Consider the following 7,224-nt stretch of genomic DNA (forward strand, 5'->3'; position numbering starts at 1 on the left):
AAAAACAACTCTGAAATGAAAAATCATTTTCAAATTAAAAACCAGTTAAAAATGAACAAAAGTAACCTTAAAAAGCAGCAAATATTTGCAGCAAAGGGAGTTTTTCATCCCTAATGGGATTTCGGGGCCAAAGGTTTTATTTCCCAGTTTTCCAAGGAATAAACTGGGCAGGTTTGAGGGTGTCAGTGAGAGCTCCAGCGGGGAAAAATTATCCAGGGTCCTCAAAAATCCCCCGGATTGGGAGTTGGGATGTGGTTGGGATTGGGGAAGGTGGGAACAAGGGGCAGCCCCAGGAGCAGTGGGAATGAAATGATGGCAAAACCATGGGGGGGTCCCTAAAAAATATGGAATTTCTCCCTAAAAAACAAAAACAGTTTTCCCAGAAAAAACTGCCAGAAAAAATTCCATAAAAATTCAAAATCCAGGGCAGTTTTGGGAGTAGATTTTCAATAAACTCCTGGAGAGGTGTCAACTTAGAGAAAAAGCTTTTTTCCCTGTTTTCCCTTGAAGTGGCTTTTCCAGGCAAATATCCCACTAATATTCCAGCTCACAATCCCATGACCTGGAAAACTGCCACTGTTTTCCTTTGCTTTTCATTTTCAAAGCCACCGATGAGCTGGAAAAAATCCATCCCTGGTCCAGCTCATACCGTGAGAAACGGGGATAAAAGGAAAACCAGGGAAAAGTCAGGAAAAATCAGATTTTTAGCCCTTAAATAGGAAAAATTAAAGTCTTTTCTGCAAAGATTTCTCACAGAGAGACCCCCAAAATCTGGGAAAAAAGCCATTTATTGCCAAAAAACTCCCTAATTCCACGTTTATCCCAACCCCCACTTTACAAAGTTCATCCACTGCAAAACTACCTTGGGAAGGAATTTGAAAGGAGAAGAATTTGAATCAGAAATACCAATTAAAAAGCCAAAAAAATGAAGTAATGGGTGTTTTTTTCGCCCTATTATTGTTTCCAGCTTAAAATTCCCAATAATTTGGGGTTTGCATTATTCCAAAGATCCAAATTAAAACCTCTCCCACCCTTTGGAAGTGTTTTTTCCTCCTGCCAGTGCTCTGGGGTCACTTTATTTCACCCCGAAATCACCTTATTTTGCCCCAAACCCACCTTATTTTCCATAAAATCACCTTATTTTGCAAAAAAAAATTTCCTTATTTTGCCCAAACTCCATATTATTTTGCTAAAAAACCCACCTTACTTTGCCCAAAAATCAGCATCAGGTAATGGCACCAATGGATTTGAGCTCATCCTTGCCCAATATCTCTAATTTTTCTCCTTGTTTTCCAAGCACCTATTCAAGCACCTGATAAAATATTGGGATTTTACCCTAAAAAGAGATTTCCTGTATATTTTTCCTGGTATTTTTGGGAAAAACCTGCTCTTTGCAACTTGTTTTGTTCCCCTAAGACACAATTAATTAATTAAAAAATAATTCAAAGCGGTGCAAAAGGGGGGAAAAAATATTCCAGCCCCTTCCCAACTTGCACTCCAATGCAACCAATATCCCAAAAGATCTCCGAAATAGGGATAAATGCCATTATTTCCTGCCAAAATCATCCCAGAGGACGCTCCCACCTCTCTAAAAATCAGTTTTCCCACAGGTGCTGCAATTCCCAGCTGGGAAAACACGGGAGGGATTCAGGAGCTGGGAAAAAAACGGGACGAGAAAAAGGCAGGAACGGGGGTGGGATGAGGTGGGTGGGTATTCCTGGGGATTTCCCTCCCCCATTCCTTGTTTTTCCTTATCTGTACATAATTGACCCAAACTCCCGGGAATTGTGGGTGGATAATAAAGGTGGGGATGGCTGGAGGCTGCTGGAAGCGAAGGGTGTCCTCCCGCTGCGGGATTCTGGGATAACCCATGGATTTCTATAGGGACATATGGATATCCATAGAATCCTGGCTGGATCCATGGATCTGGGGGGGCGAGGAAAAGGGACAACGGGAATTTGCTGACCTGGGAAGGCCGCGGCTCCTCCGGCTTTGTATCCACATCCGAGCGGGGCCCCGGCCGGGCGGGAATTCCCGGGAAAACCCCCCTGCCCGGCGAGGGTCGCTCCCGAGGCGGCCCTGGGTGGGATGCCCGGGGCGGGGGCTCCCCCCTGGACCCCCGGGATTCCCAAATCCCGGCGTTGGAGCCCGGCTGGAGCTCGGCCCGGCGCTCCAGCGGCTGGAGCGAGGGATGCCGGGATTTTGGGCAGCATCTCCCCCTCCTTCTCCTCCTCCTCCTCCTCCTGCTCTTCTTCCCGGGCAGCGCTTCCCAAATCCCGCTAAACCGGGATTGATCGCCTCCGCCTGGAGCATCCCGTTAACCCTCTCGCTTCCAGCGGGGGAAAAACAAGGAGCGGGAGAGGCCGAGACGCCCAGGGATAGCCCAAAATGCCCAAAGTTTCCGGGCAAAGCCGATTTTTCCCGGGATATTTGACCTCCAAACCACCCGCTGCCGGCCGAAAACGCAGCTCCACATTCCCATTCCAAGTTATTCCCCCACTACCTTAACATCCCAAAAAATCCTCCCAAAATACAATATACACACACACACCCCCATCCCCCAAAAAAGGGAATTTAAGGCAGCAGGAAGAGCCCACCCAGGGATTTAATTAAATCCAATATCCTTGATATAAAGTACCCCCATTTTACCTATTTCATCCGTGTTTTCCAGGCTGGGAAGGAATTTTCTGCCGGCACAGGGCCTGGCCCTGCTGGAAAACGCCCCTTGCAAACAAACTCCGGAGCTGTCGGGATTTTTCCAGCTCCAAACCAGCCCAACAAGCCTGGCAAAAAGCAATAAATATATAAATATATCCTGGTGCCCTCCAGGTGACTCCAGGGAAAAACCAACACTCCTTTCCCTGGGATAATGGGCTGAGCCAAGAAAACCTCTTTAAGCAGGAACAGGACTAGAGGATGGTGGTGGGGAGGATTTTATCCCTCTTATCCCAACATTTGTAAGGGGGAGACGCTTCCCAACCTATTTTTAGAAAGCAGCAAAAGCATCTTTTAGACAATCATTAATTAAAGTGAATTTTCTGGGAATTAAAGTGATTTTTCTGCTTTTTTCCCCTGGGAATTAAAATGAATTTTTCTTTTTTTTTTTCTTTTTTTTTCCTGAGAATTAAAGTTATTTTTTCTGTTTTTTTCCCTGGGAATTAAAGTGTTTTTCTGGTTGGTTTTTTTTCATGGGAATTAAAGTGATTTTTCTGATTTTTTTTTCTGGGAATTGAAGTGAATTCTTCTGGATTTTTTTTTTGCCTGGGAACTGGAGTGAATTTTCTGTTTTTTTCCTGGGAATTAAAGTAATTTTTCAATTCTTTTTTTCTTAAATTTCATTTCCAAGCCTTCCACTTCCTACCCCAAAAACTTGGGAGAAAGCACCTCAAGGCCTCCCAGAAGAACGAGGGGGTTTTGCATCCCAGAACCAGCTCAGCAAAGGCCCCGGGAAGGAGGGACGGGAGCAAAGAGCACCCCCTGAAATTTGGGATTCATCCCACTCCACGGCTGCCCCAGCACCTCCCGGGAAGATCCCGGTGCACCCAGAATGAGGGACTCGGGATGGGAAGGTCTCTCATCCCAGGGAATCAGCCTTGGCTGGGAATGAAGCCCTTTCCCAGCCCAGTTTTCTTGGGATAAAGGGAATTTCACCCTCTAAATCCACCTCTCCACGCACCCAGGACCCCCCCAGGACGTGGATACACGGACACATCCCAGGATTCCAAACCTCCCATCCCCAAAAACTCACCCTGGGCTGGGGAAAAACAGGAGCGAGGAGTGATTTTTCCGGCTGGCAGCCGGAATGTTGGCACAGGTGGCACTGACTCAGCCAGGGCTGGGCACTCAGCAGGGCTGGGCCGGCCCCAAATCCCCATTAATGCGCTCAAATAGCTCATTAACCAGGAGAAGAATTAATTAATTAATAGATAATTAGGTTTCATCATTAATTATCCCCCCAGGATCGGATCCTGTCCTCACAACCAGCCGAAAGCCCCCCAAAAATCCACCTCAGAACCTTTTTTTCCACACAAATCCAAGGGTTTAGGATGGTTTATATTGATATAAAAATAAATTAATTAATAGATAATTAGGTTGCATCATTAATTATCCCCCTGGGATCAGGTCCTGTGCCACAACCAGCCCAGAGCCCCCCCAGAAATCCACCTTAGAACCTTTTTTCCCCACACTTATCCAAGGGTTTGGGGGTGGTTTTATTGATACGAAAATTAAGTCATTAATAGATAATTAGGTTTAGCCATTAATTATCCAAGACTTTAGGGTGGATTTCCAGCTCTTTGCTGGGAAGAAATTCCATGGAATCCCTAGAAAAGTCCATCCAAGTGGGTTTATTCCCCCGGGAGATCTTTGGGATGCTGGGGGGGGGCACAGGGATCTCATCCAGCCCCTGGATCGTGGAGCCGGAGCTTCATCCCTCCGGGAAAGGCCCTCGGGAATGTTTGGGAGACCAACTCCTCGGATCCAGCCCTTCCAGGAGCCCCTGAGCCCCGGGAATGCTCCCTTGGGAATGCTCCTGGAGCCTCCTCCTGCACGGGGATTGACACGCAAATTCATGCAAATATGCAAATTTATGCAAATCTATGCAAACGAGCCCCTCCCTGGGCCGGGTCTTTCCCAGTTCTGCTGCCGCGGGAACCCAAAAAACCTGTTTTTAGGGGCGTGGGGCGAGAATTTGGGAGGAACTTGAAATATTTGGCGTTGAACAATGAAGGGAAGGGAAGGGGTGTGTTTGTATCGGTTTATTTTTAGATAACTAAACACATTTTATACATATTGTGCATGTTTATATGTTTGTGTTTCAGTGTCTTTCAATTTATTTTGATAGATTTTAATTTTAACACATCATATACATTTTTACATATTTATATCTATTTTTATATTTCATATATATTATATATATTCATATCATTATATTTCAGTTTACTTCAATTTATTTTCTATATATTTTAATTTTAACACATCTATGTACATTTTATGCATTTATTTTTATATATTGGTATTTATCTTTATATTTATACTATATACTTATATATTTACATCTCAGTTTATTTAAACGTATTTTCTATATATTTTAACACATCTGTATTTATATACACATATATTTTATAGATATTAATTTTTATACGTTTAAATGTATTTTTATGTATTTTATATATGCTACATATATTTATATATTCATATTTATAACTATATATATTTATAGATGCTTATGTATTATATATAATTTATATATATATTTATATAGCCATGTTTCAATTTATTTCAATTTATTATAATATATTTTCATTTTAACACGTCTATATTTACATACATATATTCTATAGATTTATTGTTTAAATTCATATGTTTTACAGATTTGTTATATGTTTACATTATTTTCGATATATTGTATATGTGTTCATATATTGATAAATTAATTTATTTTATTTTTAATATATTTTAACATGCGTATAGTTATACATGTTAATTATATATAAATATAAATATATTTTAGATATAAATATGTATTATATATATTAATATATTTTAACATACGTAGAGTTATATATATTTAAATTTTAATAAATCTCTATTTTATATTATTAAATGTACTATACATTAGCATATAGCACATATAAAGAAAATAAATATATAACAATAAATAAATTAATAGAAATAAAATAATAATAAAGCTAAATAAATATAGTTGATGCTTCTATTTAAATTTATTCATTTAAATATACCAATTTTGCATTAATATATCTACTCCATATCCATATGTATTGACAGGGATCCATGGAATTAGGGGGATGATCCAGCCCAGGGATGCCCCCTGCTGGTACCTTCCCGGGAAAACTTTGGGACAACTTCTCCAGGAGATCTCCCAACTTTTCCACAGGGTTTTTTTGGGTGATATTTTTTAATTCTCTATATCTGTATTTTTATTAAGATCCACGGAACTGTGGGTGGGGCTGGAGCCCATCCAGGGCTGGGTGTCTTCCCGGGAAAGCTCTGGCCCAGCTTCTCCAGAGGTCTCCCAGCTTCTCCAAAGGGGTTTTTTGGGAATACTTTGCATGGAGGCCCCAAACTCTGCCCTCTGTGACTTCCCGAGCCCCGGGCTGGAGCTGCCGGATCCCTGGGAGCACATGGAAGGACTTGGGGGAGCAGCTGGGCTGGGTCTGCTCCCTGCTTTTCCACCCAAAATTCCCTCAGAGGTGCCCAAACCCACCCCTGGAGCTTGGAATGCACATGGATCCAGCTCCCAGCTCCTCTCTTGCTCCTTCCACATCTCCCAGATGCGCAATTCCCAGAAAAACCCACCTGTCTGCATCATCCCTCTGAGCCAGAGCCTGAATCCCCCTCTTCCCTGCACTAAATCCTTGGGAAAGTTCAATGTGTGTGGATAAATCACCTCCTGGAGCATCAGCAATTCCATAAAAAACTCTGGAGGTGCCACCTGGCTGCAGATGGAGCATGGAAAGGGACTTGCATGGATTGCATCCATCCCTTTCCATGTTCTCCACGTGGATCCCTGCTCCCTGCTTGGATTGCATCCATCCCTTTCCCCGTGTTCCAGTTGGATCCCTGCTCCCTGCTTGGATTGTATCCATCCCTTTCCACATGATCCAGTTGGATCCCTGCTCCCTGCTTGGATTGTATCCATCCCTTTCCACATGATCCAGTTGGATCCCTGCTCCCTGTTTGGATTGCATCCATCCCTTTCCACACGATGCAGTTGGATCCCTGCTCTCTGCTGTGGTGAGGATGCAAATTCCCCTGGCAGCCATTCCCACGCTGTTCCCAAAGCCACCCTATCCCAGGATACTTGGATTTTTCCAGAGGCTCTTGCTGCAAACCCCCTTTTCCAATCGCTACGGCCGCATCCCAAATATCCCCATCCCCAGGGATACCCCAAACATCCCCATCCCCAGGGATACCCTGAACATTCCACCCAGGGATACCCCAAATATCCCACTCAAGGATACCCCAAACATTCCATCCCAGGATACCCCAAATATCTCTATCCAGGGATATCCCAAATACCCCATCCAAGGATACCCTAAATATTCCACCCAGGGATACCCCAAATATTCCTATCCAGGGATAACCCAAACATCCCCATCCCCAGGGATACCCCAAACATCTTCATTCCCTGGGATACCCCAAATATTCCACCCAGGGATACCCCAAATATCCCATCCAGGGATAACCCAAACATCCCCATCC

General features: G+C 43.5%; 1 protein-coding gene across 7 annotated transcripts in view; it reads right to left on the reverse strand.

Annotated features, from left to right (window-relative positions):
• ARHGEF10L (Rho guanine nucleotide exchange factor 10 like) overlaps positions 1-6,458 on the reverse strand; it is a 29,133-nt gene extending 22,675 nt beyond the window's left edge. For 3 of the 7 annotated variants that reach the window (XR_003535825.1, XR_003535821.1, XM_027693097.1), the window contains exon 1: positions 1,967-2,200. The gene's annotated coding sequence lies outside the window, so the exon portion shown is untranslated. Of the gene's footprint in view, positions 1-1,966; positions 2,201-2,649; positions 2,784-3,748; positions 3,834-6,318 lie in introns of those variants that run through there. The other 4 variants (XR_003535822.1, XR_003535823.1, XR_003535824.1 and 1 more) reach the window with 4 other exon arrangements.
• Positions 6,459-7,224: the final 766 nt, after the last annotated feature.

Source organism: Neopelma chrysocephalum, unplaced genomic scaffold (genome assembly GCF_003984885.1).
Source record: "Neopelma chrysocephalum unplaced genomic scaffold, ASM398488v2 Primary Assembly neopelma1_90, whole genome shotgun sequence".
NCBI classification, from domain to species: Eukaryota; Metazoa; Chordata; class Aves; order Passeriformes; family Pipridae; genus Neopelma; species Neopelma chrysocephalum.